We start from the raw sequence: 18,392 nt of genomic DNA on the forward strand, positions 1-18,392 counted from the left end.
GGGAGATAATGAAGCAGTCCGAGCCCGCGAGCAGCAAGACCTGGACAACATCCAGGCTTGGGCTGATAAGTGGCAAGTAACATTCGTGCCAGACAAGTGCCAGGCAATGACCATCTCCAACGAGAGAGAGTCTAACCACCTCCCCGTGACATTCAACGGCATTACCATCGCCGAATCCCCCACCATCAACATCCTGGGGGGTCACCATTGACCAGAAACATAACTGGACCAGCCACATAAATATTGTGGCTACAAGAGCAGGTCAGAGGCTGGGTATTCTGCGGCAAGTGACTCACCTCCTGACTCCCCAAAGCCTTTCCACCATCTACAAGGCACAAGTCAGGAGTGTGATGGAATACTCTCCACTTGCCTGGATGAGTGCAGCTCCAACAACACTCAAGAAGCTCGACACCATCCAGGACAAAGCAGCCCGCTTGATTGGCGCCTCATCCACCACCCTAAACATTCACTCCCTTCACCACCGGCGCACCGTGGCTGCAGTGTGTACCATCCACAGGATGCACTGCAGCAACTCGCCAAGGCTTCTTCGATTCCTCTGGGATGGAGAAGAACTTGGAGTGGGAGGGGGAGGATCCAGTTGTCGTGGTCCACGTAGGTACCAAAGACATAGGTAGGACTAAGAAAGAGGTTCTGCTGAGGGAGTTTGAGCAGCTAGGGACTAAATTAAATAGCAGAACCACAAAGGTAATAATCTCTGGATTACCTGAGTCACGAGCAAATTGACATCGGGTAAATAAGATCAGAGAGGTGTGGCTCAAAGATTGGTGTGGGAGAAGTGGGTTTTGATTCATGGGGCACTGGGACCAGTACTGGGGAAAGAGGGAGCTGTTCTGTTGGGACGGACTACACCTGAACCATGCTGGGACCAGAGTTCTAGCGAATCCAATAACTAGGGAGGTAGACAGGGCTTTAAACTAAATAAGGTGGGGGGAGGGTCCCAGTGGAGAGAAATCTAGAATGCTAAAGAGAAAAGACAAAGAAGCAGTGCAGGAAAGTGATTGGGGTAAGGATAACCGGATTGTGCCAGGAAGGGACAGAGCATACAAACAAAAGAGTGGACTAACAAATAGAGTCCGGGTAAGAAAAAATGGTAATAAGATAAATAGAGCCATAGTACAAAAAATGTTAAGTTGTCTAAAAATGTTAAAAAGACAAATCTAAAGGCACTGTATCTGAATGCACGAAGCACTCGTAATAAGGTAGATGAATTAACAGCGCAAATAGATGTAAACAGATATGATATAATTGCGATTACGGTGACATGACTGCAGGGTGACCAAGGCTGGGAGCTGAATACCCAAGGGTATTCGATATTTAGGAAGGACAGGGCAAAAAGGAAAAGGAGGTGGGGTGGTGGTGTTAGTACAGGAGGAAATCAGAGCAATAGTGAGAAAGGATATTGGCTCAGAAAATCAAGATGTCGAATCAGTCTGGGTGGAGTTAAGAAGCACCAAGGGGCAGAAAACACTGGTGGGAGTTGTCTATAGGCCTCTAAACAGTCGTGGTAATGTAGGGGACGGCATCAAACAGGAAATTAGAGATGCATGTAACAAGGATACTACAGTAATCATGGGTGACTTTAATCTGCATATAGACTGGCCAAACCAAATTAGCAATAATACTGTGGAGGATGAATTCCTGGAGTGTGTACGAGATGATTTTTTAGACCAGTATGTTGAGGAGCCAACTAGGGAACAGGCTATCCTAGATTGGGTATTGTGCAATGAGAAGGGGTTAATTAATAATCTTGTTGTGTGGGGTCCTTTAGGGAAGAGTGACCATAACATGATAGAATTCTTCATTAAGATGGAAAGTGAAGTAGTCAAATCCGGAACTAGGGTCCTAAATCTAAACAAAGGAAACTATGGAGGTATGAGGAGTGAGTTGGCTAGGATAGATTGGGAAGCTTCATTAAAAGGCATGATGGTGGATAGGCAATGGCTAACATTTAAGGAACGAATGCATGAATTGCAACAATTATACACTACTTTCTGGCACAAAAAGACAAAAGGAAAAGCGGCCCAACCATGGCTAACAAAAGAAATTAAGGATAGTATCGGATTCAAAGAGGAGTCCTATAAGGTTTCCAGAAAAAAGTAGCAAGCCTGAGGATTGGAAGCAGTTTAGAATTCAGCAAAAAAGGACCAAGAGATTGATTATGAGGGGAAAAATAAAGTATGAGAGTAAACTTGCAAGGAACAAGACAGTAAGATAGACAGTAAGGAACAAGATAGTAAAAGAGGTAGCCATGGAAATAATGGATGCATTAATTGTCATCTTCCAAAATTCTATAGATTATGGAACAGTTCCTGCAGATCGGAGGGTAGCAAATGTAACCCCACTATATAAAAAAGGAGGGAGAGAGAAAACAGGGAACGACAGACCTGTTAGCCTAACATCAGTAGTGGGGAAAATGCTAGAGTCTATTATAAAGGATGTGATAACAGGACATTTAGAAAATATCAATGGGATTGGGGTAATATACTGGCATGGATTGAAAATTAGTTAACAGACAGGAAACAGAGAGTAGGAATAAACGGGTCTTTTTCAGGGTAGCAGGCAGTGACTAGTGGGGTACCGCAGGGTTCAGTGCTTGGGCCCCAGCTATTCACAATATATATCAATGATTTGAATGAGGGAACCGAATGTAATATTTCCAAGTCTGCTGACGACACAAAACTAGGTGGAATTGTGAGTTATGAGGAGGATGCAAAAAGGCTTCAAGGCGATTTAGACAAGTTGAGTGAGTGGGCAAACACATGGCAGATGCAGTATAATGTGGATAAATGTGAAGTTATCCACTTCGGAAGGAAAATCAGAAAGGCAGAGTATTATTTAAATGGTGATAGATTGGGAAATGTTGATGTACAAAGGGACCTGGATGTCCTTGTACACCAGTCACTGAAAGCAAACATGTTGGTGCAGCAAGCAGTTGGGAAGGCAAATGGTATGTTGGCCTTCATTACAAGAGGATTTGAGTACAGGAGCAGGGATGTCTTACTGCAGTTATACAGGGCCTTGGTGAGACCACACCTGGAGTATTGTGTGCAGTTTTGGTCTCCTTACCTAAGAAAGGATATACTCGCCATAGAGGGAATGCAGCGAAGGTTCACCAGACTGATCCCTGGGATGGCAGGACTGTCGTATGAGGAGAGATTGGGTCAACTCGGCCTGTATTCACTCGAGTTTAGGAGAGTGAGAGGGGATCTCAATGAAACATATAAAATTCTGACAGGGCTAGACAGACTGGATACAGGGAGGATGTTTCCCCTAGCTGGGGGGTCCAGAACGAGGGGTCACAGTCTCAGGATACGGGGTAGGACATTTAGGACCGAGATGAGGAGAAATTTCTTCTCTCAGAGGGTGGTGAACCTGTGGAATTCTTTACCACAGGAGGCTGTGGAGGCCAAGTCACTGAATATATTTAAGAAGGAGCTGGATAGATTTCTAGACACAAAAGTCATCAAGGGGCATGGGGAGAGAGCGGGAATATGGTATTGAGATAGAGGATCAGCCATGATCATATTGAATGGCGGAGCAGGCTCGAAGGGCCGAATGGCCTACTCCTGTTCCTATTTTCTATGTTGATATGCTTCTATGATAGCACCTCCCAAATCCATGACCTCTACCACCTAGAAGGAGAAAGGCAGCAGGCACATGGGAACAACACCACCTGCACGTTCCCCTCCAAGTCACACACCATCCCGACTTGGAAATATATCGGCCGTTCCTTCATCGTCGCTGGGTCAAAATCCTGGAACTCCCTTCCTAACAGCACTGTGGGAGAACCTTCACCACACGGACTGCAGCGGTTCAAGAAGGCGGCTCACCACCACCTTCTCAAGGGGCAATTAGGGATGGGCAATAAATGCTGGTCTTGCCAGCGACGCCCACATCCCATGAATGAATAAAAAACAAGAAAGGAATAGAAGGGTATGTTGATAAGGTGAGTGTGGGAGGGAGGAGGCTCGTGTGGAGCATAAACACTGGCATAGACCAGTTGGGCTGAATGGCCTGTTTCTGTGCTGTAAATTCAATGTAATACGATGGAATTGGATCATGGCTGACCTGCACCTCACCTCCATTTTCCCACCTTTGCTCCATAATCCCTCGATACCCAACAAAAATCTATCGATCTCAGTCTTGAAAGCTCCAATCGACCACAGCCTTATGGGGGAGAGAGAGTTCCAGATTTGCACTCCCCTTTGTGCAAAGAAGGAGATGTTAGGAGGGGAGACCTCACACTTGGGCAAAGAGGTAGTAAAGAATCTCGATGAGAAAATCACTGGCAACTCCAGAGAGGGTATCACTGCACAGTAATTCCAAACTAGGTGAGAATCAGCATTGCTGGGGAATCTAGGCAGAAGTACAATTTCCCTGCTGTTTGTAATAATCAGTGCTTACGCTAACTGAATGTAATAGGGTCTGATTACTGCCAATGTCGACAACAACAACCTGCATTTATATAGCGCCTTTAACGTAGTAAAACGTCCCAAGGTGCTTCACAGGAGCGGAAATCAGACAAAATGTGACACCGAGCCACATAAGGAGATATTAGGACAGGTGACCAAAAGCTCGGTCAAAGAGGTAGGTTTTAAGGAGCGTCTTAAAGGAGGAGAGAGAGGCGGAGAGGTTTAGGGAGGGAATTCCAGAGTTTAGGGCCCAGGCAGCTGAAGGCACGGCCGCCAATGGTGGAGCGATGGAAATCGGGGGATGGGCAAGAGGCCAGAATTGGAGGAGGGCAGAGATCTCGGAGGGTTGTAGGGGCTGGAGGAGGTTACAGAGATAGGGAGGGGGGCGAGGCCATGGAGGGATTTGAACACACGGATGAGAATTTTATAGTCGTCCAGACAATGTAGTGGAGCTGGGGGAATGCTGGGCTGGGCTCGATGGACAGAATGGAGCTTTGTAGGCCAGGGCTGTCGACTGAGATCGCACCCACGACCTCCCGTCTCCACGGTTCCCCACCCGAGTCACAAATTGGCAGGCGGACCTCTCGCGCCTATTGAAATTGTCAATCGAAGAGGAGGCCATTTGGCCCATCGAATCTGTGCCTGGTCATCTGTTTACTGGATATATCACAAACCTTCTGGTCATCTCAATTCCGGAGATCGGAGCAATAAGGATTGTGGCTCAGGCTATAAAATATGGAGCAGATTTATGAACAATAATTAGCAAAGAGAAGCAACAAATAATGTGGCGTATATATAACATAATTATTCCTCCTCGAATGTGGAAAATGAGAAACGGATGTCTCCTTTCCGTAAAACTGCAATAAAACTGGAACTGTACTCGAACACTAACTTCCCGTGATCCTCCTGACCCTCTCTCAGAAAAACAGGCCAACTGGGACTGAGATAGGCCTATGCTGAGGGGCAACATGTAGGTGAGGAATAGGAGGGGGCCGAGGATCGATCCTCGGGGGACTCCAGAGATAACGGTGTGGGAGCGGGAAGAGAAGCCATTGCAGGTAATTCTCTGGCTACGACTGGATAGATAAGAATGGAACCAGGCGAGGACAGTCCCACCCAGCTGGACGACGGAGGGAGGAGGATGGTGTGGTCAACCGTGTGAAAGGCTGCAGACAGGTCGAGAAGGATGAGGAGGGAGAGTTTACCAACGTCACTGTCACAGAGGATGTCATTTGTGAGTGTGATCAGGGCCGTTTCAGTCCCGTGACGGGGCGGGAACCTGATTGGAGAGATTCAAACATGGAGTTGCAGGGAAGGTGGGCTTGGATTTGGGAGGCGACGACATGTTCAAGGACTTTAGGGAGGAAAAGGAGGTCGGAGATGGGGTGGTGGTTTGCAAAGACAGAGGGTCAAGGGTGGGTTTTTTTGAGGTGGGGGGATGATGATGGCAGATTTGAAGGGGAGGGGGACAGTATCTGAGGAGAGGGAACAGTTAACAATATCAGATAACGTGGGGGCCAGGAAGGGAAGTTGGGTGGTCAGCAGGTTGATGGGAATGGGGTCGAGGGAGTAGGAGGTGGGTCTCATGGTCAAGATGAGCTCGGAGAGGGTGTGAGGGGAGATAGGAGAGAAACTGGAGAAAGATGCGAGTTGAGGGCGAGGGCAGGGGGGAACCTTAGGGGAAGTTTGGATCGGTGGGCTGGGGAAGGGAGAGAAGCGGCAGAGGCAGCTGAATGGATAGTAGAAAAGGAGTTCAAAATACATAACTCAAAATCAAATAATGCTGGCAATCAAACACAGACTGGAAGATTGAGGACCCTGCAATTTCCATGTGAATTAGCACAAGTCTGTTTATCTTTCAGTTGCAAAAACTAATTTGACACACACGATTGTTTTTCCCGAACTAAGCAAGTGGATAGATAAGGTTGTAAGTCACATCAACAGCTTCCCCATTCACCCAGGATTCACACTGCTCACAGTGAATCGTTCCAAAAGCACAGATCGAAAATTCAGGAGTGCACTCATACTGTTAAATCTGCACCCAGAGCCGCCCGATATCTGCAACTGGGTAACAATGCACCTCAAGGGTCAGTACTGAGGGAGCGCTGCATTGTCGGAGGGTCAGTACTGAGGGAGCGCTGCACTGTCGGAGGGTCAGTACTGAGGGAGCGCTGCACTGTCGGAGGGTCAGTACTGAGGGAGTGCTGCACTGTCGGAGGGTCAGTACTGAGGGAGCGCTGCACTGTCGGAGGGTCAGTACTGAGGGAGCGCTACACTGTCGGAGGGTCAGTACTGAGGGAGCGCTGCACTGTCGGAGGGTCAGTACTGAGGGAGCGCTGCACTGTTGGAGGGTCAGGACTGAGGGAGGGCTGCACTGTCATGAGTCAGTACTGAGGGAGCGCTGCACTGTCGGAGGGTCAGTACTGAGGGAGTGCTGCACTGTCGGAGGGTCAGTACTGAGGGAGTGCTGCACTGTCGGAGGGTCAGTACTGAGGGAGTGCTGCACTGTCGGAGGGTCAGTACTGAGGGAGTGCCGCACTGTCGGAGGTGATGTCTTTCAGGTTTTCGTGTGAAAGGGTGGGGAGTTGGATGGGGTACAGTGTGTGTAGAGGGGGTTCAGTGTCTGTGGAGTGGGTACAGTGTCTGTGGACGGGGTACAGTGTCTGTGGATGGGGTACAGTGTCTGTGGATGGGGTACAGTGTCTGTGTACGGGGTACAGTGTCTGTGGACGGGGTACAGTGTCTGTGGATGGGGTACAGTGTCTGTAGACGGGGTACAGTGTCTGTGGACGGGGTACAGTGTCTGTGGACGGGGTACAGTGTCTGTGGACGGGGTACAGTGTCTGTGGACGGGGTACAGTGTCTGTGGAGGGGGGACAGTGTCTGTGGACGGGGTACAGTGTCTGTGGACGGGGTACAGTGTCTGTGGACGGGGTACAGTGTCTGTGGACGGGGTACAGTGTCTGTGGACGGGGTACAGTGTCTGTGGACGGGGTACAGTGTCTGTGGACGGGGTACAGTGTCTGTGGAGGGGGTACAGTGTCTGTGGACGGGGTACAGTGTCTGTGGACGGGGGACAGTGTCTGTGGACGGGGTACAGTGTCTGTGGACGGGGTACAGTGTCTGTGGACGGGGTACAGTGTCTGTGGACGGGGTACAGTGTCTGTGGACGGGGGACAGTGTCTGTGGACGGGGTACAGTGTCTGTGGACGGGGTACAGTGTCTGTGGAGGGGTACAGTGTCTGTGGACGGGGTACAGTGTCTGGAGACGGGGTACAGTGTCTGTGGAGGGGGTTCAGTGTCTGTGGACGGGGTACAGTGTCTGTGGACGGGGTACAGTGTCTGTGTACGGGGTACAGTGTCTGTGGACGGGGTACAGTGTCTGTGGACGGGGTACAGTGTCTGTGGACGGGGTACAGTGTCTGTGGACGGGGTACAGTGTCTGTGGACGGGGTACAGTGTCTGTGGACGGGGTACAGTGTCTGTGGACGGGGTACAGTGTCTGTGGACGGGGTACAGTGTCTGTGGAGGGGGACAGTGTCTGTGGATGGGGTACAGTGTCTGTAGACGGGGTACAGTGTCTGTGGACGGGGTACAGTGTCTGTGGACGGGGTACAGTGTCTGTGGACGGGGTACAGTGTCTGTGGACGGGGTACAGTGTCTGTGGACGGGGGACAGTGTCTGTGGACGGGGTACAGTGTCTGTGGACGGGGTACAGTGTCTGTGGACGGGGTACAGTGTCTGTGGACGGGGTACAGTGTCTGTGGACGGGGTACAGTGTCTGTGGACGGGGTACAGTGTCTGTGGAGGGGGGACAGTGTCTGTGGACGGGGTACAGTGTCTGTGGAGGGGGACAGTGTCTGTGGACGGGGTACAGTGTCTGTGGACGGGGTACAGTGTCTGTGGACGGGGTACAGTGTCTGTGTACGGGGTACAGTGTCTGTGGAGGGGGACAGTGTCTGTGGACGGGGTACAGTGTCTGTGGAGGGGGTACAGTGTCTGTGGACGGGGTACAGTGTCTGTGGACGGGGTACAGTGTCTGTGGACAGGGTACAGTGTCTGTGGAGTGGGTACAGTGTCTGTGGACGGGGTACAGTGTCTGTGGACGGGGTACAGTGTCTGTGGACGGGGGACAGTGTCTGTGGACGGGGTACAGTGTCTGTGGACGGGGTACAGTGTCTGTGGACGGGGTACAGTGTCTGTGGAGTGGGTACAGTGTCTGTGGACGGGGTACAGTGTCTGTGGACGGGGTACAGTGTCTGTGGACGGGGTACAGTGTCTGTAGACGGGGTACAGTGTCTGTGGACGGGGTACAGTGTCTGTAGACGGGGTACAGTGTCTGTAGACGGGGTACAGTGTCTGTGGACGGGGTACAGTGTCTGTGGACGGGGTACAGTGTCTGTGGACGGGGGACAGTGTCTGTGGACGGGGTACAGTGTCTGTGGACGGGGTACAGTGTCTGTGGACGGGGTACAGTGTCTGTGGACGGGGGACAGTGTCTGTGGACGGGGTACAGTGTCTGTGGACGGGGTACAGTGTCTGTGGAGGGGGTTCAGTGTCTGTGGAGTGGTTACAGTGTCTGTGGACGGGGTACAGTGTCTGTGGACGGGGTACAGTGTCTGTGGACGGGGTACAGTGTCTGTAGACGGGGTACAGTGTCTGTGGACGGGGGACAGTGTCTGTGGACGGGGGACAGTGTCTGTGGACGGGGTACAGTGTCTGTGGACGGGGTACAGTGTCTGTGGACGGGGTACAGTGTCTGTGGACGGGGTACAGTGTCTGTGGACGGGGTACAGTGTCTGTGGACGGGGTACAGTGTCTGTGGACGGGGTACAGTGTCTGTGGACGGGGTACAGTGTCTGTGGAGGGGGTACAGTGTCTGTGGAGAGGGTACAGTGTCTGTGGAGGGGGTACAGTGTCTGTGGACGGGGGACAGTGTCTGTGGACGGGGGACAGTGTCTGTGGACGGGGTACAGTGTCTGTGGAGGAGGTACAGTGTCTGTGGACGGGGTACAGTGTCTGTGGACGGGGTACAGTGTCTGTGGACGGGGGACAGTGTCTGTGGACGGGGTACAGTGTCTGTGGACGGGGGACAGTGTCTGTGGACGGGGTACAGTGTCTGTGGACGGGGTACAGTGTCTGTGGACGGGGTACAGTGTCTGTGGACGGGGGACAGTGTCTGTGGACGGGGTACAGTGTCTGTGGAGGGGGTACAGTGTCTGTGGAGGGGGTACAGTGTCTGTGGACGGGGTACAGTGTCTGTGGAGGGGGTACAGTGTCTGTGGAGGGGGTACAGTGTCTGTGGACAGGGTACAGTGTCTGTGGACGGGGTACAGTGTCTGTGGAGGGGGTACAGTGTCTGTGGACGGGGTACAGTGTCTGTGGAGGGGGTAAAGTGTCTGTGGACGGGGTACAGTGTCTGTGGACGGGGTACAGTGTCTGTGGAGGGGGTACAGTGTCTGTGGACGGGGTACAGTGTCTGTGGAGGGGGTACAGTGTCTGTGGAGGGGGTACAGTGTCTGTAGACGGGGTACAGTGTCTGTGGACGGGGTACAGTGTCTGTGGAGGAGGTACAGTGTCTGTGGACGGGGTACAGTGTCTGTGGACGGGGTACAGTGTCTGTGGATGGGGTACAGTGTCTGTGGACGGGGTACAGTGTCTGTGGACGGGGTACAGTGTCTGTGGACGGGGGACAGTGTCTGTGGAGGGGGGACAGTGTCTGTGGACGGGGGACAGTGTCTGTGGACGGGGGACAGTGTCTGTGGACGGGGTACAGTGTCTGTAGACGGGGTGCAGTGTCTGTGGACGGGGTACAGTGTCTGTGGACGGGGTACAGTGTCTGTGGACGGGGTACAGTGTCTGTAGACGGGGTGCAGTGTCTGTGGACGGGGTACAGTGTCTGTGGACGGGGTACAGTGTCTGTGGACGGGGTACAGTGTCTGTGGACGGGGGACAGTGTCTGTGGACGGGGGACAGTGTCTGTGGACGGGGTACAGTGTCTGTGGACGGGGTACAGTGTCTGTGGACGGGGTACAGTGTCTGTGGACGGGGTACAGTGTCTGTGGACGGGGTACAGTGTCTGTGGACGGGGTACAGTGTCTGTGGACGGGGTACAGTGTCTGTAGACGGGGTACAGTGTCTGTGGACGGGGTACAGTGTCTGTAGACGGGGTACAGTGTCTGTGGAGGGGGTACAGTGTCTGTGGACGGGGTTCAGTGTCTGTGGACGGGGTACAGTGTCTGTGGACGGGGTACAGTGTCTGTAGACGGGGTACAGTGTCTGTGGAGGGGGTACAGTGTCTGTGGACGGGGGACAGTGTCTGTGGACGGGGGACAGTGTCTGTGGACGGGGGACAGTGTCTGTGGACGGGGTACAGTGTCTGTGGACGGGGTACAGTGTCTGTAGACGGGGGACAGTGTCTGTAGACGGGGTACAGTGTCTGTGGAGGGGGTACAGTGTCTGTGGACGGGGTTCAGTGTCTGTGGACGGGGTACAGTGTCTGTGGACGGGGTACAGTGTCTGTGGACGGGGTACAGTGTCTGTGGACGGGGTACAGTGTCTGTAGACGGGGGACAGTGTCTGTGGACGGGGTACAGTGTCTGTAGACGGGGTACAGTGTCTGTGGACGGGGTACAGTGTCTGTGGACGGGGGACAGTGTCTGTGGACGGGGTACAGTGTCTGTAGACGGGGTACAGTGTCTGTGGAGGGGGTACAGTGTCTGTGGACGGGGTTCAGTGTCTGTGGACGGGGTACAGTGTCTGTGGACGGGGTACAGTGTCTGTAGACGGGGTACAGTGTCTGTGGAGGGGGGTACAGTGTCTGTGGACGGGGGAGAGTGTCTGTGGACGGGGGACAGTGTCTGTGGACGGGGTACAGTGTCTGTGGACGGGGTACAGTGTCTGTAGACGGGGTACAGTGTCTGTGGAGGGGGTACAGTGTCTGTGGACGGGGTTCAGTGTCTGTGGACGGGGTACAGTGTCTGTGGACGGGGGACAGTGTCTGTGGACGGGGGACAGTGTCTGTGGACGGGGTACAGTGTCTGTGGACGGGGGACAGTGTCTGTGGACGGGGGACAGTGTCTGTGGACGGGGTACAGTGTCTGTGGACGGGGTACAGTGTCTGTGGAGGAGGTACAGTGTCTGTGGACGGGGTACAGTGTCTGTGGAGGAGGACAGTGTCTGTGGACGGGGGACAGTGTCTGTGGACGGGGGACAGTGTCTGTGTACGGGGTACAGTGTCTGTGGACGGGGTACAGTGTCTGTGGACGGGGTACAGTGTCTGTGGACGGGGGACAGTGTCTGTGGACGGGGTACAGTGTCTGTGGACGGGGTACAGTGTCTGTGGACGGGGTACAGTGTCTGTGGACGGGGTACAGTGTCTGTGGACGGGGGACAGTGTCTGTAGACGGGGGACAGTGTCTGTGGACAGGGTACAGTGTCTGTAGACGGGGTACAGTGTCTGTAGACGGGGGACAGTGTCTGTAGACGGGGGACAGTGTCTGTAGACGGGGGACAGTGTCTGTAGACGGGGTACAGTGTCTGTGGACGGGGTACAGTGTCTGTAGACGGGGGACAGTGTCTGTAGACGGGGGACAGTGTCTGTGGACGGGGTACAGTGTCTGTGGACGGGGGACAGTGTCTGTAGACGGGGGACAGTGTCTGTGGACGGGGTACAGTGTCTGTGGAGGGGGTACAGTGTCTGTGGACGGGGGACAGTGTCTGTGGACGGGGTACAGTGTCTGTGGACAGGGTACAGTGTCTGTAGACGGGGTACAGTGTCTGTGGACGGGGTACAGTGTCTGTGGACGGGGTACAGTGTCTGTGGACAGGGTACAGTGTCTGTGGACGGGGTACAGTGTCTGTGGACGGGGGACAGTGTCTGTAGACGGGGTACAGTGTCTGTGGACGGGGTACAGTGTCTGTGGACGGGGGACAGTGTCTGTGGACGGGGGACAGTGTCTGTGGACAGGGTACAGTGTCTGTGGAGGGGGTACAGTGTCTGTGGACGGGGTACAGTGTCTGTGGACGGGGTACAGTGTCTGTGGACGGGGTACAGTGTCTGTGGACGGGGGACAGTGTCTGTAGACGGGGTACAGTGTCTGTGGACGGGGGACAGTGTCTGTGGACGGGGGACAGTGTCTGTGGAGGGGGTACAGTGTCTGTGGACGGGGTACAGTGTCTGTGGAGTGGGTACAGTGTCTGTGGACGGGGGACAGTGTCTGTGGACGGGGTACAGTGTCTGTGGACGGGGTACAGTGTCTGTAGACGGGGGACAGTGTCTGTAGACGGGGGACAGTGTCTGTGAACTCGATCTGGAGGGATTACAGTGTGAACTATGGTGATGATGAGGAGGGCTGTATGTTGGATGTGACAGGGTGAATGCTGTGGTGTTTTTTGGGATTTAATGTTTAGCTGGTCTGTTGAAACTCCAACTGGCAGTGTTTCTTTTAGATTAAAAAGCTTTTAGCTGTGAAATCTAAAAGTGCTTAAAATTAAGCTGACTGCATGTGGGAATTTAGATTTTCCACTGGAGCCCAAACGCCCCCCTCGCAAAGTTCTCAGCGTTCGGACAGTTTGATTTTCCCTTCGACCTTCCACACTCTGACACTTCTTCTCCTCCCGTTTGAGTGTTGGAATTGTGTGCACCCCGACCGTTTCATGCACACAGTGTGTGGAACTGGTTGTGTCTGTTTTCTGGGGCTGGCAGTCAGAATTTGCCCATTTTGCAGATTGACACGGGTCTGGGTGAGTGAGACCAGGCCAAGGAACGAGCCTGAGATCAGGCCAGACATCCTCTCCCTCAGAAATCGGACAGTCCACAGTTCTTTTTAATCACTAGAAAATACAACTGAAGAAATACCTGCATTTCTTTAGCGCCTTTCACCACCTCAGGACGTCCCAAAGTGCTTTACAGCCAATGAAATACTTTTGAAGTGTAGTCACTGTTGCAATGCAGGAAACGCGACAGCTAATTTGTGCACAGCAAGATCCCACAAACAGCAATGTGATAAATGACCAGATCATCTGCTTTTTTTTTAGTGATGTTGGTTGAGGGATAAATATTGGCCCCAGGACACCGGGGAGAACTCCCCCCTGCTCTTCTTCCAATAGTGGCCGAGGGACCTTTTACATCCACCTGAGAGGGGCAGACGGGGCCTCAGTTTAACGTCTCATCCGAAAGACGGCACCTCCGACAGTGCAGCGCTCCCTCAGTACTGACCCTCTGACAGTGCGGCACTCCCTCAGTACTGACCCTCCGACAGTGCGGCACTCCCTCAGTACTGACCCTCCGACAGTGCGGCGCTCCCTCAGTACTGACCCTCTGACAGTGCAGCACTCCCTCAGTACTGACCCTCTGACAGTGCAGCGCTCCCTCAGTACTGACCCTCCGACAGTGCGGCGCTCCCTCAGTACTGACCCTCCGACAGTGCAGCGCTCCCTCAGTACTGACCCTCCGACAGTGCAGCGCTCCCTCAGTACTGGCACTGGGAGTCGACCTGGATTATGGGCTCAAGTCCCTGGAACCCATGACCTCTTGACCCAGAGGTGAGAGAGTGCTACCCACTGAGCCAAGCTGACTCTGATTGGTGAGAAGTGAATTTTAAAATCTCAACACAGTCTGAGCGGCCAGTTTTTTGTGATGTTTACACACTGCTCGGGCCAAACTGCGTCCGTTGGCTGCCCTGATTTTGAAATATCGGATTGATTGCAGATGGCTGGTTTCCCTGCCATCAGTTCGAAGCTCCGGCCTGGCTGCGGTAGACATGAAACCCAAACAACGCAACACATGGACCACAACACAGGCTCCGGTGAGTTCCTGCGGTCACTGTTTCCCGTTCACTGGGATCTGGCAGCAGTTACTTTCAGTTACTTGAGAACGTCAAAGGGAGCCAAACATTGGATGGAATGAATCATCGAAATGGGAACAAGCACTGCACTATCTGCATAGAGTGTGGGGGAGAGAGGGGCCGGGGGTGGGGGAGAGATTGTCGGGATCGGGGGGTGTGGGGGATGGAGGAGAGGCTGTCGCGACCAGTGGGGGAGAGGGGAGAGACTGTAGGGACTGAGGTGGGGGGAGGGGGGAGTGGGGAGACTGTAGGGATCAATGGGGAGGGGTGGGGAGAGACTGTAGGGGTCAGACTTCAATACTGCACAGTACCGTACTGTCACGAACATCGGAACAGGAGGAGGCCATTCAGCCCATTGAGCCTGTCCTGCCATTCAATTCAATCATGGCTGATCTGTATCTTAACTCCATTTACCCGCCTTGGTTCCTTAACCCTTAATACCCAACAAAAATCTATCAGTCTCAGTTATGAAATTTTCAACTGACCCCCAGCCTCAACAGCTTTTCTGGGGGAGAGAGTTCCAGATTCCCACTCCCCTTTGTGTGAGGAAGTGCTTCCTGACATCACCCCTGAACGGCCCGGCTCTAATTTTAAGGTTCTGCCCCCTTGTTCTGGACTCCCCCCACCAGAGGAAATAGTTTCTCTCTATCGACCCTATCAAATCCTTTAATCATCTTAAACACCTCGATTAGAATCTTCTACACTCGAGGGAATACAAGCCCAGTCTGTGCAACTTGTCCTCGTAATTTAACCCTTTTAGCCCCAGTATCATTCTGGTGAATCTGCACTGCACCCCCTCCAAGGCCGATCTATCCTTCCTGAGGTGCGGTGCCCAGAACTGAATGCCTCTGCTTAACTGCTGAAACATTGACCAAGTTATGCCAGCAAGAGTCCAGCACATTATAAATGGAACTCACAGAACTCCACACCTGAACAGGATGAGATATCACTACAGGAATGTGCAAGTGTTTTCAAGCAGAGAGATGCGATCTCGCTGGTTAATCCAGGGAGCAGCTTTTATTTTTTTTTTTTTTTATTCGTTCATGGGATGTGGGCGTCGCTGGCGAGGCCGGCATTTATTGCCCATCCCTAATTGCCCTTGAGAAGGTGGTGGTGAGCTGCCTTCTTGAACCGCTGCAGTCCGTGTGGTGAAGGTTCTCCCACAATGCTGTTAGGAAGGGAGTTCCAGGATTTTGACCCAGCGACGATGAAGGAACGGCCGATATATTTCCAAGTCGGGATGGTGTGTGACTTGGAGGGGAACGTGCAGGTGGTGTTGTTCCCATGTGCCTGCTGCTCTTGTCCTTCTAGGTGGTAGAGGTCGCGGGTTTGGGAAGTGCTGTCGAAGAAGCCTTGGCGAGTTGCTGCAGTGCATCCTGTGGATGGTGCACACTGCAGCCACAGTGCGCTGGTGGTGAAGGGAGTGAATGTTTAGGGTGGTGGATGGGGTGCCAATCAAGCGGGCTGCTTTGTCCTGGATGGTGTTGAGCTTCTTGAGTGTTGTTGGAGCTGCACTCATCCAGGCAAGTGGAGAGTATTCCATCACACTCCTGACTTGTGCCTTGTAGATAGTGGAAAGGCTTATTGACTATAGGACAATCGGTGGTCCCTGTATTATTTGATTGTCCCGAGAGGACGAATGACTGACAGTTTGGGAGAGCAGGGCTACCCTTCACAGCCATGGCCGATGACCCCATTAGAAACCTCTCACACTCCAATGAGGCCCATGCCACTCCAAGAGACTGTTGAGCACAACACGGGGTTGCTGAAGCAAGTTTTGAGCTGCTCAGGTCCGGGTACTGCGCCACGTTCCAAACTCAACACCTTCTGCTGCACGGCATTGCCATGAGCAGGCATCAGAATGAAGAGGAGGTCCATGGGGTGGCAGGCCCACAGTGAGAGCATGAAGATGAGGAGGAGGATGAAGAGGACGAGGATGAGGAAGAGCATGAGGAAGAGGAAGAGGGAGAGGAAGAGGGAGAGGATGAGAGAGAAGAAGAGGAAAAGGATGAGGATGAGGGAGAGGAAGGCAATGAGGATGAGGATGAGGAATAGGATTAGGAAGAGGACGAGGGAGAGGAAGAGGATGTGGAAAAGGATTAGGAAGAGGATTAGGAAGAGGAAGAGCTTGAGGAAGAGGGTGATGATGAGGAAGAGGGTGAGGAAAAGGAAGAGGAAGAAGAGGATGAGGATGAAGAAGAAGATGAGGACGAAGAAGAGGAAGAAGATAATGATTAAGAGGAAGAGGGTTAGGATGAAGAAGAGGAAGAGGATGAGGACAATGATGAGGATGAGAGAGAGGAAGAGGATGAGGATGAGGGAGAGGGAGAGGGAGAAGATGAGGAAGGGGAAGAGGATGAGGATGAGGAAGAGGTTGAGGAAGAGGATGAGGAAGAGGATGAAGAAGAGAAAGAGGATGTGGAAGAGGATTAGGAAGAAGATGAGGAAGAGGATGAGGAAGAAGAAGAGGAAAACAATGAGGAAGCGGTAGATGATGAGGATGAGGATGATGATGAGGATGAAAGAGAGGAAGAGGAAGAGGGTGAGGATGAGGATGAAGAAGAGGATGAGGAAGAGGGTGAGGATGAAGAAGAGAAAGAGGATGAGGAAGAGGATTAGGAAGAAGATGAGGAAGAGGATTAGGAAGACGATGAGGAAGAGGAGTAGGAAGAAGATGAGGAAGAGAATGAGGAAGAAGATGAGGAAGAGGAAGGGGATGAGGAAGAGGATGAGGAAGAAGATGAGAAAGAGGGTGAGGAAGAAGATGAGAAAGAGGAAGGGGATGAGGAAGAGGGTGATGATGAGGATGAGGAAAAGGAAGAGGTTGAAGAACAGGATGAGGAAGAAGAAGAGGAAAATGATGAGGAAGAGTGAGATGATGAGGATGAGGAAGATGATGAGGATAAGGAAGATGATGAGAAAGAGGCAGAGGAAGAGGATGAGGAAGAAGAGGATGAGGATGAGCAAGAGGACGAGGAAGAGAAAGTGGATGAGGAAGAGGGAGAGGAAGAGGATGTGGAAGAGGATGAGGAATTTGATGAGAACGAGAAAGAGGAAGAGGATTAGGATGCTATTTACAATCTATATTAATGACTTAGATGAAGGGACCGAGTGTAATGTATCCAAGTTTGCTGACGATACAAAGCTCGGTGGGAAAGTAAGCTGTGAGGAGGACACAAAGAGTCTGCAAAGTGATATCGACAGGTTAAGTGAGTGGGCAAGAAGGTGGCAGATGGAATATAATGTGGGGAAATGTGAGGTTATTCACTTTGGTAGGAAACACAGAAAGTTAGCATGCAGGTACAGCAAGCACATTAGGAAGGCAAATGGTATGTTGGCCTTTATTGCAAGGGGGTTGGAGTACAAGAGTAAGGAAGTCTTACTACAATTGTACAGGGCTTTGGCGAGACCTCACCTGGAGTACTGTGTACAGTTTTGGTCTCCTTATCTAAGGAAGGATATACTTGCCTTAGAGGCTGTGCAACGAAGGTTCACTAGATTAATTCTTGGGATGACAGGGTTGTCCTATGAGGAGAGATTGAGTAGAATGGGCCGATACTCTCTGGAGTTTAGAAGAATGAGAGGTGATCTCATTGAAACATAAGATTCTGAGAGGGCTTGACAGGGTAGATGCTGAGAGGTTGTTTCCCCTGGCTGGAGAGTCTAGAACTAGGGGGCATAGTCTCAGGATAAGGTGTCAGACATTTAGGACTGAGATGTGAAGAAATTTCTTCACTCAGAGGGTTGTGAATCTTTGGAATTTCTACCCCAGAGGGCTGTGGATGCTCAGTCATTGAGAATATTCAAGGTAGAAATCAATAACTTTTTGGACTCTCGGGGAATCAAGGGATGTGGGGATCGGGCGGGAAAGTGGAGTTGAGGTCGAAGATCAGCCATGATCTTGTTGAATGGTGGAGCAGGCTCGAGGGGCCGTATGGCCTACTCCTGCTCCTTTTTTTATGGTCTTATGTTCTTAGGTTGAGGGAGAGAATGAGGAAGAGGAAGAGGAGGGATGTGTCTAGGAGGTGGAGGGAACCCTGTGGTGGAGAATTAGCTCCAGTAATGGACTCCTCCTGCCAACGACAAACTCTGTTCTTCAAAAGAACTCCTA

General features: G+C 52.2%; 1 pseudogene; it reads left to right on the forward strand.

Annotated features, from left to right (window-relative positions):
• The first annotated feature begins 561 nt into the window (after positions 1-561).
• LOC137309049 (high mobility group nucleosome-binding domain-containing protein 5-like) lies at positions 562-17,347 on the forward strand (annotated as a pseudogene).
• Positions 17,348-18,392: the final 1,045 nt, after the last annotated feature.

The sequence above is a fragment of the Heptranchias perlo genome, unplaced genomic scaffold, assembly GCF_035084215.1.
Source record: "Heptranchias perlo isolate sHepPer1 unplaced genomic scaffold, sHepPer1.hap1 HAP1_SCAFFOLD_146, whole genome shotgun sequence".
Taxonomy (NCBI): Eukaryota; Metazoa; Chordata; class Chondrichthyes; order Hexanchiformes; family Hexanchidae; genus Heptranchias; species Heptranchias perlo.